This window comes from Perca flavescens, chromosome 15 (genome assembly GCF_004354835.1).
Source record: "Perca flavescens isolate YP-PL-M2 chromosome 15, PFLA_1.0, whole genome shotgun sequence".
NCBI lineage: Eukaryota > Metazoa > Chordata > Actinopteri > Perciformes > Percidae > Perca > Perca flavescens.
In genome coordinates, this window is record NC_041345.1 from 34258691 (window position 1) to 34274308 (window position 15618).

Below are 15618 nucleotides of genomic sequence, written 5' to 3' on the forward strand. Positions count from 1 at the left end.
GCCGTAAAACACTATTTGTTATTCAAACAGTTTCAATGGTCACTTTATTCCTTTCATTACCCTCAGCTCTTTGTTGGGTTGGATAAGACTGCAGAGGGATACCACGTCAGGACAGATTCTGAGTGTCTTGCTGTCAGCACATTTGAAATGTATACTTAGGAGGATAACCCCTTGAGATTAAGCATCTCATTTTTGAGGGGGTCCTCGAGAAATGAGACAAAGACAATACAGCACACGTACAATCACACTCGCTAAAGCTCCCGCCTCGCCCACCCCACCGACAAATCCATGTACAAAACATATTGCAGTATTAAGAGGCCTTTCAGCATTTAGCCCATACATACCCAATAGTAGTAGTAGTAGTAGTATCTCTGGATGTAAATCCAACAAGCTGAACCTCCTTGAGCAGTAGTAGTAGTAGTAGTAGTAGTAGTAGTAGTATCTCTGGATGTAAATCCAACTAGCTGAACCTCCTTGAGTCAACATGAGACAGGTGAAGCTGCTGCAGAGGAATCTTTGTTCCCGTGGTTATCATTGCAGCCGTCTATTTGAATATGAAGACAGATGCTACGGCTCTCTGTGTGCAGTTATGATAACTATATAAGCTATCTGGTATTCAAACACAGTTTCAACTGTCACTTTATTTTGTCCTTTACTACTCTCTGTTCTTTGTTGGTTTGGATATAGTCTAAGGTTGGATCAGACTGCAGCGTCCAGAAGAATGTCCCATCAGGACACATTCTGTGTGTCGTCATGCAAAGACTTGTTTCCAATGTCCGTTGTCTCTCTACATACTACATCTCTCTACATACTACTCTACTGTTGTCTCTCTACATACTACTCCCTACTGTTGTCTCTCTACATACTACTCTCTACTGATGTCTCTCTACATACTACTCCCTACTGTTGTCTCTCTACATACTACTCTCTACTGATGTCTCTCTACATACTACTCTCTACTGTTGTCTCTCTACATACTACTCTCTACTGTTGTCTCTCACACATACTACTCTCTACATGTTGTTGTCTCTCTACATACTCTCTACTGTTGTCTCTCTACATACTACTCTCTACTGTTGTCTCTCTACATACTACTCTACTGCTGTCTCTCTACATACTACTCTCTACTGATGTCTCTCTACATACTACTCTCTACTGTTGTCTCTCTACATACTACTCTCTACTGTTGTCTCTCTACATACTACTCTCTACTGTTGTCTCTCTACATACTACTCTCTACTGTTGTCTCTCTACATACTACTCTCTACTGTTGTCTCTCTACATACTACTCTCTACTGATGTCTCTCTACATACTACTCTCTACTGTTGTCTCTCTACATACTACTCTCTAGTGATGTCTCTCTACATACTACTCTCTACTGTTGTCTCTCTACATACTACTCTCTACTGTTGTCTCTCTACATACTACTCTCTACTGATGTCTCTCTACATACTACTCTCTACTGTTGTCTCTCTACATACTACTCTCTACTGTTGTCTCTCTACATACTACTCTACTGCTGTCTCTCTACATACTACTCTCTACTGTTGTCTCTCTACATACTACTCTCTACTGTTGTCTCTCTACATACTACTCTACTGCTGTCTCTCTACATACTACTCTCTACTGTTGTCTCTCTACATACTACTCTCTACTGTTGTCTCTCTACATACTACTCTCTACTGTTGTCTCTCTACATACTACTCTCTACTGTTGTCTCTCAACATACTACTGCAGTAACAAGCCTTGACTAACTGTTAATAACAGTTAACTAAGGTGTATATTTTAACATTAGGTAATGTACTAAAAAGCCTAAACTGGAAATACAAGCTAACTGAAGTGTCTAAGTAAAACCTTAGTTGATGTCAATGAAGGTATTTCCTAATATTACTAGGTGGTTGATGAAGATGTTTAATAGCATGTATGTCTTACGGTTCACAGCCAAGCCATGTCATGTCAACTGTTTTTCTACGAGTTATGGTTGTCCACATACCTTTGTCCACTATATTTGTCCATCCTCCAACATACAGTGGGGGAAATAAGTATTTGACCCCTTGCTGATTTTGCAGGTTTGCCCACTTACAAAGAATGCAAAAATCTACAATTTTAATCATATGTACATTCTAACAGTGAAAGACAGAATCCCAAAGAAAATTCCAGAAAATCACATCATATGAATTTATTAAAATTGATAACCATCTGATGAGGAAAAACAAGTATTTGACCCCCTGGACAAACAGCATGTTAATATTTTGTAGAAAAGCCATTATTGGCCAGCACAGATGTCAAACGGTTTTTATAGTTGGTGACAAGGTTTGTGCACATTTCGGCAGGGATGTTGGCCCACTCCTCCCTGCAGACAGCCTCCAAATCATTCAGGTTCCGAGGTTGTCGCCTGGCAACTCGAATTTTAAGCTCCCTCCAAAGATTTTCAATCGGATTCAGGTCTGGAGACTGGCTAGGCCACTCCAGAACCTTGATGTGCTTCTTCTTCAGCCACTCTTTTGTTGCTTTGGCGGTGTGCTTAGGGTCGTTGTCGTGCTGAAACACCCATCCTCGACCCATCTTCAGCTCTCTCACTGAGGGAAGGAGATGTCGGTCCAGAATTCCACGATACATGGCCCCGCCCATCCTCCCCTCAATACGATGGAGTTGTCCCGTCCCCTTGGCTGAAAAGCACCCCAAAGCATGATGTTGCCACCACCATGCTTGACGGTGGGGATGGTGTTCTTTGGGTTGTACTCGGTGTTCTTTGCCCTCCAAACACGACGAGTTGAGTTGAGGCCAAAAAGTTCTATTTTGGTCTCATCTGACCACATCACCTTCTTCCAGGCCTCTTCTGAGTCGTCCAGGTGGTGAATGGCGAACTTCATGCGGGCCTGTACATGTTTCTTCTTGAGCAGGGGGACCTTGCGTGCGCTGCAGGATTTCAATCCATGATGGCGTAGTGTGTTACCAACCGTTTCTTTTGTAACTGTGGTCCCAGCTGCCTTCAGTTGATTCATCAGTTCCCCCTTTTGGTTTTGGGACGATTCCTCACCGTCAAGATGATCAGGGACCCCCCACGAGGCAAGATCTTGTGTGGAGGCCCAGACCGAGGGAGGTTGGCGGTGGTGTGGTGCTTCTTCCATTTCCTGATAACTGCACCGACAGTTGATCTTTTCTCTCAAGTTGCTTTCCGATTCTCTTGTAGCCCATCCCAGCCTTGTGCAGATCAACAATCTTGTCCCTGATGTCCGTAGAAAGCTCTTTGGTCTTGCCCATGGTGGTGATGTTGGATGCTGGTTGTTTGGGTGTTGACAGGTGTCTTTTATACAGGTAACAAGGTGAGGCAGGTGTATTTGATGTAGATAATTGGTTCGGATTGGGGCTGTGTCTTAAAGAAAGACTATCTGGCTTGTAGGAGCCAGAATACTTGCTGTTTGTCCAGGGGGTCAAATACTTGTTTTTCCTCATCAGATGGTTATCAATTTTAATAAATTCATATGATGTGATTTTCTGGAATTTTCTTTGGGATTCTGTCTTTCACTGTTAGAATGTACATATGATTAAAATTGTAGATTTTTGCATTCTTTGTAAGTGGGCAAACCTGCAAAATCAGCAAGGGGTCAAATACTTAGGGTGAGATCAGTGAAAAGACTCCATAGTCTCCATGCAGAGGTTTGCTTCTTCCTTTGTCTTCATGTAGACATTAACTTAAAGCCCAACCTATATAAATTATTGTGCATTCTATATAAGCATTACTTAACCTTAAATGGTCACTTGATTAATGTATTACATTAATTAAGTGATATTTAAGGTGCATCTGTTCTTTACCATAAGGCTACCAAACAGCATTAATAACAGTTTAATTATGGTGGATTATTGCTTCTTCAGTATTGTTATACATTAATTAAGTGATATTTAAGGTGCATATGTTCTCAACTTTACAATAAGGCTACCAAACAGCATTAATAACTGTTTAATTATGGTGTATTAATGCTTCTTCAGTATTGTTATACATTTATCAATTGTTAATTAAGGTGCATCTGTTCTCAACTTTACAATAAGGCTACCAAACAGCATTAATAACTGTTTAATTATGGTGTATTAATGCTTCTTCAGTATTGTTATACATTTATCAAGTGTTAATTAAGGTGCATCTGTTCTCAACTTTACAATAAGGCTACCAAACAGCATTAATAACTGTTTAATTATGGTGTATTAATGCTTCTTCAGTATTGTTAAACATTAATTAAGTGTTAGTTAAGGTGCATCTGTTTTCAACATTACAATAAGGCTACCAAACAGCATTAATAACTGTTTAATTATGGTATATTAATGCTTCTTCAGTATTGTTAAACCTTAATTAAGTGTTAGTTAAGGTGCATCTGTTCTCAACTTTACAATAAGGCTACCAAACAGCATTAATAACTGTTTAATTATGGTTTAGTAATGCTAATTCAGTAATATCATACATTTACTGTACACTAAAGTGTTTAAGTTGCATCTGTTCTCAACTTTACAATAAGGGTAGAGTAGTATGGAGAGAGACAACAGTAGAGAGTAGTATGTAGAGAGACAACAGTAGAGAGTAGTATGAAGAGAGACAACAGTAGAGAGTAGTATGTAGAGAGACAACAGTAGAGAGTAGAATGTAGAGAGACAACAGTAGAGAGTAGTATGTAGAGAGACAGCAGTAGAGAGTAGTATGTAGAGAGACAACAGTAGAGAGTAGTATGAAGAGAGACAACAGTAGAGAGTAGTATGTAGAGAGACAGCAGTAGAGAGTATTATGTAGAGAGAAAACAGTAGAGAGTAGTATGTAGAGAGACAGCAATAGAGAGTAGTATGTAGAGAGACAACAGTAGAGAGTAGTATGTAGAGAGACAGAGTAAGAGTAGAGAGACAACAGTAGAGAGTAGAGAGACAGCAGTAGAGAGTATTATGTAGAGAGAAAACAGTAGAGAGTAGTATGTAGAGAGACAGCAATAGAGAGTAGTATGTAGAGAGACAACAGTAGAGAGTAGTATGTAGAGAGACAGCAGTAGAGAGTAGTATGTAGAGAGACAACAGTAGAGAGTAGTATGTAGAGAGACAGCAGTAGAGAGTAGTATGTAGAGAGACAACAGTAGAGAGTAGTATGTAGAGAGACAGCAGTAGAGAGTAGTATGTAGAGAGACAACAGTAGAGAGTAGTATGTAGAGAGACAGCAGTAGAGTAGTATGTAGAGAGACAACAGTAGAGAGTAGTATGTAGAGAGACAAGAGTAGAGAGGTATGTAGAGAGACAACAGTAGAGATAGAGAGACAACAGTAGAGAGTAGTATGTAGAGAGACAACAGTAGAGAGTAGTATGTAGAGAGACAAGAGTAGAGAGGTATGTAGAGAGACAACAGTAGAGAGTAGTATGTAGAGAGACAACAGTAGAGATAGAGAGACAACAGTAGAGAGTAGTATGTAGAGAGACAGCAGAGAGGTAGTATGAGAGACAACAGTAGAGAGTAGTAGTATGTAGAGAGACAACAGTAGAGAGTAGTAGAGAGAGACAACAGTAGAGAGTAGTATGTAGAGAGACAGCAGTAGAGAGTAGTATGTAGAGAGACAACAGTAGAGAGTAGTATGTAGAGAGACAACAGTAGAGAGTAGTATGTAGAGAGACAACAGTAGAGAGTAGTATGTAGAGAGACAACAGTAGAGAGTAGTATGTAGAGAGACAACAGGAGACAGTAGTATGTAGAGAGACAGCAGAGAGTAGTATGTAGAGAGACAACAGTAGAGAGTAGTATGTAGAGAGACAACAGTAGAGAGTAGTATGTAGAGAGACAACAGTAGAGTAGTATGTAGAGAGACAACAGTAGAGAGTAGTATGTAGAGAGACAGCAGTAGAGTAGTATGTAGAGAGACAACAGTAGAGAGTAGTATGTAGAGAGACAACGGACATTGGAAACAAGTCTTTGCATGACGACACACAGAATGTGTCCTGATGGGACATCCTTCTGGACGCTGCAGTCTGATCCAACCTTAGACTATATCCAAACCAACAAAGAACAGAGAGTAGTAAAGGACAAAATAAAGTGACAGTTGAAACTGTGTTTGAATACCAGATAGCTTATATAGTTATCATAACTGCACACAGAGAGCCGTAGCATCTGTCTTCATATTCAAATAGACGGCTGCAATGATAACCACGGGAACAAAGATTCCTCTGCAGCAGCTTCACCTGTCTCATGTTGACTCAAGGAGGTTCAGCTAGTTGGATTTACATCCAGAGATACTACTACTACTACTACTACTACTACTGCTGAAGGAGGTTCAGCTTGTTGGATTTACATCCAGAGATACTACTACTACTATTACTACTACTACTACTACTACTACTGCTCAAGGAGGTTCAGCTTGTTGGATTTACATCCAGAGATACTACTACTACTACTACTACTACTACTACTGCTCAAGGAGGTTCAGCTTGTTGGATTTACATCCAGAGATACTACTACTACTACTACTATTACTGCTCAAGGAGGTTCAGCCTGTTGGATTTACATCCAGAGATACTACTACTACTACTACTACTACTACTACTACTACTACTCAAGGAGGTTCAGCTAGTTGGATTTACATCCAGAGATACTACAACTACTACTACTACTACTACTACGACTACTACTACTACTACTGCTACCACTACTACTGCTACTGCTACTGCTATTGCTATTGCTATTGCTACTGCTACTACTATGTCTACTACTACTACTGCTGCTACAGCTATTGCTACTGCTACTACTACTACTAGACTACTACTACTACTACTGTTTCCTACCTTTTAAAGGTCCTGAATGACTTTATTAAACTCTCTGGCTACAAAATCAACTATGGGAAAGTTATTGTTAATAGCTGGGTGATTATATGTATGGCCCTTAAGATATTTAACATGCACGCATGCACACTAGTATCACAGTGAGGAAGATTAATTCATTCTTTGGGTCTGTTTCAGGTGTGTCTCACACACACTCTTTAGATTATACTACATTATATATTTTTACATTTATATATTAGATATTGTTGTTGCCATGTCCTAAAATGTTATTGTAACTAAAAATTATGTCAAACCTATTGAATATGACACATGTCATAGAAAACTGAATGTTCCTTATTTTGCAACAGAGACCAAATGAACCAGCCCCGCCTTGTCTTTCATATTACCATAAAGGTTAGGTTCCTCTTCCAAAAAATGAATATTAATCCTCCCAGCTGCCTATAAAATGACTTGCTCTGTCCTGTTGAGATCAGAGAACAGAGACTTCCTCTGAGACTCTACAACCATCCAGCCCTCTGACCATCCAGCCCTCTGACCATCCAGCCCTCTGACCATCCAGCCCTCTGACCATCCAGCCCTCTGACCGTGAAGCCTGCTGACCATCCAACCCTCTGACCATCCAGCCCTCTGACCATCCAGCCCTCTGACCATCCAGCCTGCTGACCATCCAGCCCTCTGACCGTCCAGCCCTCTGACCATCCAGCCTGCTGACCATCCAGCCCTCTGACCATCCAGCCCTCTGACCATCCAGCCCTCTGACCATCCAGCCCTCTGACCATCCAAGCCTGCTGACCATCCAACCCTCTGACCATCCAGCCCTCTGACCATCCAGCCCTCTGACCATCCAGCCCTCTGACCATCCAGCCCTCTGACCATCCAGCCCTCGTATCATCCGGCTTCCAGGTAGACCTTTTCTTTAGTTTCCAGCTTCAGGTTTGTCTACTGAGTCTGTTGTGGTTGAGTAACTGTAAACCTAAGAGCATAGGTGTAGATTTTGGTGGAGATGGTGGGGACGGTGGGGACAGTGGGTACGCGTACCTATCAGATTTTGTCACGTGTCATTTTGTCCCCACCACTTTTTTTGAAAACCTTGAGCTGAATTTAGTTACAAAAAAAAAAAAAAGTGCAGTGGCTAGGTTGGCTCAGTGGGTAGCACAGGCGCAGAGGTTTATGCTTTGATGCAGAGGTCCAGGGTTTGAGTCCGACCTGTGACGATTTCCTGTCTTCCCCCTCTCTCTCCCTTTTCTCACCTAGCTATCCTATAGAAAATATTAAATTAATTAAAGGTGGAAAAGCCCCCAAAATATTCAAAATATATATATAAAAAAAAAGTTCATAACACATATAATTCTTGAGCGACAGATGCTAACAAATCCACAAAAATCTCTATCCCCACAGGCACAGACACAGCAGCTCTGCTGCTGCGCGTGTCGGACATCATCATATTTTTATATACATTTTTATTAATTTACATTAGTAAGCTACAGGACAGCGTCTTTCAAAACATGATATGCGTGAAACAGAGAAAACAAATGAATGCGTCATTGTACCCAGCGTTTCTGGAAATGCACTTCCGATTGCGTCTCTGTCCCCAGCACATTTCAAACCAAACTGACGCCCGTGCCTAAGAGTACCAGTTATTGTTCTAACTCTATGGTGCTAACCTCTACTACTTTATCATTAATATGATAATGATTAATTTTACGTACACTGCAGTTTTAAAAACACACATATTTCACAATGTGCTGTATGTACAGTTAAAACGTGCCTGAGCACGTTTGACCCCAAAGTCTGGTTAGTTGACTAGTGTGGTTGCTCCGTAATGTGCTTGATTCGGTTGGACTTGGGCTTGGTACGCATCAGTGTGATCTCTTAATGTGCCCGGGTCTTGTTCTTACCTTACAGATTAACAGGAATTGTAGTTGGCGAGCACTATGTAATGATGTAAGCGCGCTCTGGCTCTTATTGTTTTATTGCAGTGTTAGTGCATGCTAGCAGGGGAGGAGGGACAATCGGAATGGGGCACGGTTCAAGGTAACTGGGCCAGTGTGAGTACACTCTTAACAAGATCAACTAGTTGTAATGAAAAACACAAGTATATAATACAGACTTGTAGAACTCTCAGATAGACTGGTTCAGGTCTGCCATCTGTCCCAAACTATACTTGGAGAAACAGCATTCAGTTTTCATGCTCCACGTATCTGATACAAACCCAGAAAACTGCAGCTGTACTCTCACTCCGTTCTTTATGGAAGAGGAATAGGGCAATGTGAACAATGTATTTGAGTTCTGACTTTAAACTCACAATCCTGAGGGGGAAAAGTCATAATTATGATTTAAAGCTCAGAAATTAAAGTAATTTTTTACATTGTCCCTAATCTTCTTCTATAGTTATTTTATGTCTGGGCTTTATTGCATGAATTATTTTTTAAACATGGTAAAAATGTTTTGATGTGTTTTTATTACTCCAAGTTGCTTAAATAATGCAAATGTAAAAAATAAAATAAATAACAATTAAAGGGGTGGTAATTTGTTGCCATATATGCCATTCGTGGTAAGTGCCAAAAAATCCATTATTTCTTTAAAAACATGTTTTTATTAAAAACAATCTACTTATATTCATTAAAATGTATAGCCCGATGTGTTTACAGGGAAATTAGTTTAGTTTTAATTGTATTTTGCGATGATTATTCAGTGTGCGCAATGTCTATTATCCTGCATACTTATTATTATTCCGCCTGTTTTTTGTCTCGCTACTCGTCACGCAGCGTTGCCAACACGCGCACACAAAATACATTAAAATGTGTGTAGTGCTCAGGAATGGTGTGCTATGTGTTTTCAAAAAGATTTGCCACATGGTTTTCACGAAATCGGCAAAAAACGATGCAAAATTGTCCCATATACTTGAATGGGAAATCTTCGGCAAATCGCTTAACATCACTCAAAACAACCCCTCTTTGGGGCAATGCTGTGTTGCCATACTTTAATGTAGAAATGAAATTTAAAGTTTAAACCGAAGACAAGATTTGGCGTTTATTGGGCTGAATGGACATTTGGATATCAAGCACGGTTTCTACGAAATCACAGTTTAAGTATCGTCCTCTTTTCAGACCGTTTCAGATTTTTCAATGTGTGTCTATGTGGTCGGAATGTTGAGAGTTAGAGTGGAGGTCAGAGTGGGGAGTTGCAGTACGATTCCCTGAAATTTTTCCAAACAAATTGCTCTCTCCCCTACAGTTTTCACTCTTCATACATCATAGTTGGTCAAAATATAAGAAATTTTGTGACGGTCGCAGACATGTAACTATGGAATCCACCGGACGTAAACTTCTGTCTCTCTTCATACCAACTGCCGATAGAAACTAGGAAAAAAAATATCTGGAAGGACGCAGACAGTTCCCTGTTTGTTACCTGCTCTGTGTCCCATATATTTCCTTCCACAAACATAAATAACACATCTCTCTGGTGATGATAATATTTTGCCGTTTGGACCCACTTACTTTGAATTACAGATCAAACTTAAGAGGTATGATTATCATTACATGGATATGTTTGACCCATGGAAGAAGTCTCCTCCTCCCTACTCCCGCATTGTGGAAATCACCATAGCAACAAGTTCTGACACACACCTCCTATCATGGAGACTTCTGGAAGGAAGGAAGGAAGGAAGGAAGGAAGAAGGAAGGAAGGAAGAGAAGGAGGGAGGGAGGGAGGGAGGAAGGGAGAGAGAGGGAGGGAGAGAGGGAGAGTGAGGGAGGGAGAGAGGGAGAGAGAGGTAGGGAGAGGGGGAGAGAGAGGGAGGGAGAGAGGGAGAGAGAGGGAGGGAGGGAAGGAGAGAGGGAGGAAGAGAGGGAGAGAGAGGGAGGGAAGGAGGGAGAGAGAGGGAGAGACTATTAGAAATTCTTGGTTTTTGAATTAAGAAAGGAACTTCAGAGGTATAATCATCATTAAATGGACATTTTTCACCTGGCAAAAAGTCTCCCCCTCCCTCCTCTAACACACACACAGAAAAGAGAGGAGGAGAAGATGAGAGGAAGAAAGGAGGAGAGGAGAGGAAAAATGAGAGGAGGAGGAGAGGAAGGAAGGAAAAGCGTTATTTGTCAGCTAACATGATGTAATGATGGACTAACTGACCAACTGACTGACTCCTAACTGACTTTAGACCTCAACACCAACATCTTGTTTTCCACCAGACTCCATGTAAATAATCAGCACTTTAAGCAACCTTAAGCATCATTTTAGCATCGTAAAACACACTTCATTCAAAGTCGACAGAAACCAAATAAAGCTATGAAAAGCCGTTTTTGGTCTTCTCTACACTTTTCCAACCATCACAACTCTAGTGTTGGTTGAAATAAACACATAGTTTACCAATTTACATGTGAAAATATGTTGGCTCTATACACGCTAAAAGTACTATTTTTTTATGGAGTCTGGTGTGTTTAGCACTAGATACTTCATAGCTGTTTCTGGTAAACAGGTCTTAAATAGGTTTTAAAAAGGTCTATCTCTGAAAGGTTAAGACACTTAACAATTAATCGTTAAAACAGGCTCACGTTGCTAAACCCACCAGACTCCATGTAAATAAACAATAATTTAAGCATCGTAAAACACACTACATTAAAAGTTGACAGAAACAAAATAAAACTATCAAAATCCATTTTTGGTCTTTGCTACACTTTTCCAACCATCACAACTCTAGTGTTGGTTGAAAAACACATAGTTTGCTGATTTACAAGTGAAAATATATGTTGTCTCTATACTCGCTAAAAGTACTGTTTTTTAAATGGAGTTTTTATGGAGTCTGGTGAGTTTAGAGCTAGCTACTTCATAGCTATTTCTGGTAAACAGAAAGGTCTTAAGTAGGTTTTAAAAAGGTATATCTCTAAAAGGTTAAGACACTTAACACTTCACTGTTAAAACAACACTCAATTTATTTAAAATTTAAGCAAAACTGGGGTATTATAATTTATATATATTGTATTGCTAAGGCTCGCGTTGCTATTACCCACCAGACTCCATGTAAATACACAATCATTTTAGCATCGTAAACCCACCAGACCCCATGTAAATAATCAGTACTTTAGGCATCCTAAACCCACCAGACCCCATGTAAATAATCAGTACTTTAGGCATCCTAAACCCACCAGACTCCATGTAAATTAACAGTACTTTAAGCATCCTAAACCCACCAGACTCAAAGTATGGAAGTATACATTGTGAGAAATAAAAAGTCAAAAGAAACGGTAAGTGGTACTACGCTGTACTCTGGTCTTGACCTGTATGCATTTGTGGTGTCTTGTAAGCCCATCCATCCATTCCCTATTGCTATTGTTAATCAATTGTATTCTCTCTCTCTCTGTCTCTCAGTGACAGTGTGACCTATGTATGTCAATACAGCTACTGCTATTAATACTTAGCTAGTGTTATTCGGATGTGCACCAAGTACTAGGCACACTGTCAAAATTTCTTCCGGAATTTTCTAGTTAATAATAACACTGTAATAAGACTATTACTAAGTTATATAAATGCAAGAAATTAATTTACATTAATGTGTAATTAATAAGTCAGATAATGTATTGATTACAAAATGGCTAGAATAACATAATATAAATAAATTTAATATTTTTTTCCTTTTGAAATATTAGAAATAATTGCAAACATAGTGTCCTAAAGTAATTTAACTCAATCTGAGCCCATTAGGCTGAATGGACCCATTTCACTTCAGTATTTGCATAATGTTGCCATATGGCAACAAATTAATTTTAGCCTTTTACAGAAAAGATATTGCATTTGAACTAGTTTAAATGATAAAAATTGAAAGTTTACTTATCCCAGATAACAGTTGAATTTTTTTTCAAAGAAATGCTTCTAAAATAAAAAACAAATTATATATATTTTGGCTGATACTGGGATGTGAGTTTCACTGTGGCACAAGTGCAGAAAAGGGGCTGGCAAACAGGATTTCCTGGTTAGGTGATGTCATCAAATATATAAAATTTCAAAATAAAAGACCCATTTACACAATTAAACAGAAAACAATGCATTTTATTTTGTTTATTGTGAAAAAAACTAAGAAAAAGAATTTGTTGCCATATGGCAACATCATGCAATAGAGGATTTTGAACTGTTTCTGCTTCCCACATCCTTTAGTTCAGTTAAAGAAAACACTAGTCTATGTAATGTTTCATTCTCATTCTCTGGTTTTATCTATTGTAGCTGTTTAATTTTTAACTATTTCAAATCATTTTGAAATGACTTATATTCTGAAATGTTCATAATGCTCTTTTCTTTGACTTGCTTTGTTGTCCAAAGGTGCAATACAAGTAAGTCTGCCTGGATGTCACTTATACAACTATTGCTACTAAATAATAAAATAATAAACTGCTGCTGGTGGTAGCCTACTTCTGCACATCTAGTTGTTGGATGCCAACAAAATAAATAAGGTGACAAGATAATTCCTGAATAAATGTGTCTAAGTAGCAACAACTGAGTAATTAACTTGTGTTTGTGTGTTGGCAGTCATGGCGTCTCCAGGCCTGCTGTTGCTCCTGCTGATGTCCTTGCCCCTCCTCCTCCTCTCAGCTGGCGACCAGAAACAGGACAAATCAAAGACTGCCAAGAATCTTTTTAAAAAACTAGCAAGTTGTTCGATGACCACATGGACGAGATCAGACAGGCAGTCACCCCTTTACTGAGTCTGATACCAGTTGCTGGACCATATTTAAGTGCCATTACCAATGTAGCACTGTTAGTGAAAGGAGGTAACCCAACATTAAACTACGTCAAGTTTCAATTCGAAGATCTTAATGTTAATCTTGACACATATCACGAAGAGCAGAAATGGGCAAGCTGGGCAAGTGGAGCCTATCACAAGCCAGAGAAGGACATTGAGTTAGCCTGGACTACCTATAAAACGTTTGTGGGTAGTCTTCTAGAATCAAAAGACGACGATGAGAAGAAGAGGCATACAGATGCATTTATTAACGTATACCCAAAGTACGAGGACGCCACTAAGACCTTGTATGAGTTCCTGAAACCTAAACAAATAAGCTTCATGGAAAACCTCGGAGTGTCGCTGGCTGACCATGCAAAATGTCATGAACAGGATATCAAAGATTACTCCGCATTTATGCATGAACTTATCTACAAAGGCAATACAATGAATCAATTGTACTACAAACTCAAGAACATAGCGTCTCAAGCCAGAGTAAATGAGGCAGCTAACATCGCATACGAATCTGCATCAGCTATGTTCCAAGTGCACAAGCATTGCATTGAAAACAGTATTGATTACATTAAAAATGATGTGATGGGGCTCATTGATAACACCATAGACCGCGAAGAGCTAGCACAAAACATCTGGTCTTTCTTGGTGAAGACGTATGACAGGTATGACTGGATGGTTGTTGCATTTCTAACCAAAAATTCCCAACATGAATTTTTAAAATCACGCAACAAACACATCTTGACAGGATTTACTGAGGTGACAAAAGGGGAAGTTAGCGTGGCTGTAGCCAGACAGGTGAAAGGGACTCACACAAAGGCAGCTGACGTTAAAAAAGCCATTGACAACTGCTTTGTTAATGATGTTAAGTGTGATGAGGTAGCAACGAAACTCAGTGGATGTAATGCAGTTGTGGAAAACATTCCCATGTCTCAGACTTACACAGCAGTACATGCCTTTACAGACAAGGCTCATGAAAGCCACGGAACAAAGAAAGTAGAAGAAGAAATAGAAGTAGACTCTGCCCCTGACTCTGCCCACCCTTACATTTATACAGGGAAATGTGGGAAAACAGGTGGTAAACCTGGAAAGTTTGTTGTTCTGATTAGAAGTGATGAAGAGTTGTTCAAAGAGAAAGAGCCCTGCTCCAAGCTGAACTGTGGTGGGGATCCCAAAATAGGCAAATGTGTTAGTATGAAAAATGTCTTTGTAGCGATGTGTGAGTGCGAGAAGCCATACTATGGCCAGAACTGTGAGAAGAGCTTAAACGATTATAAGGACGCCTTAGTTGAAGAGATAGATACAAACTCAGATGAGTTCAAGAAAGCCTTGGAGAAGGAAGCGAGCGAAAATACAGGCCCACAAGCACCAACAGTGACAGACAGGCGTAGGCGTACAAAAATTCGGCTCTAAAGCAGCCTGGAGTCAACACATTTCATGAAATGAGTTTCCTCTCTTAAACAGAGTAGTTGCTCAGTCTTACGTTGATACTTTTTTGCTGTTTTCTACAGAGCCCCAGAAGTCCTAAAAGATATTTTATATTTTGTATGTAGGATGATGTATGAAGATAAGAAAAGAGGCAGTGTTCAAGATTTCTAGGACATGATACGGTTTCTCAAAAGTACTAAATTGTTGTGAGTCCGGAACATCTTAAGTCCAGGACATGTTGAGCCTAGCTTAGCACAACGACTCGAAAACATTTAAAGTTTGGCTAACACACAGCTAAAGATTGTTGCAGCTGAACCAAATGGTTTAAGTGTGTAAAAACAATCATTAGTTACCCTAAAAACAAACCATAACCCTAATCCTATCCTAACCCTTTTCCTTTTACTTAAACTGGGTGAAAAGGTGACGAAACAAACAACTAAACTAAGTGCCAGAGTTCAGCTTCATTTCATGAAATTTACTGACTTTTCTGATAGCTCGCTTGGTGTTGGTGTTTCTGACTGCAGCAACTGAGATGTTCATACTTCAGAGTAATGTAGTAAGATGTTTCTCTGATGTAAAAAGTGTGCTCAGGAACCTTTTGGAAAACATGTCTTATGGTGCATCTAATATGGGTTTCTTTTTAACTACCTAATTTGGATTACCC

The 15618-nt window shown here is 39.6% G+C and overlaps 1 protein-coding gene across 1 annotated transcript in view; it reads right to left on the reverse strand.

Moving 5' to 3' along the window:
* Positions 1-15618, reverse strand: part of samd14 (sterile alpha motif domain containing 14) — a 39149-nt gene that overhangs the window by 13166 nt on the left and 10365 nt on the right. The gene's annotated exons all lie outside the window — the stretch shown is intronic.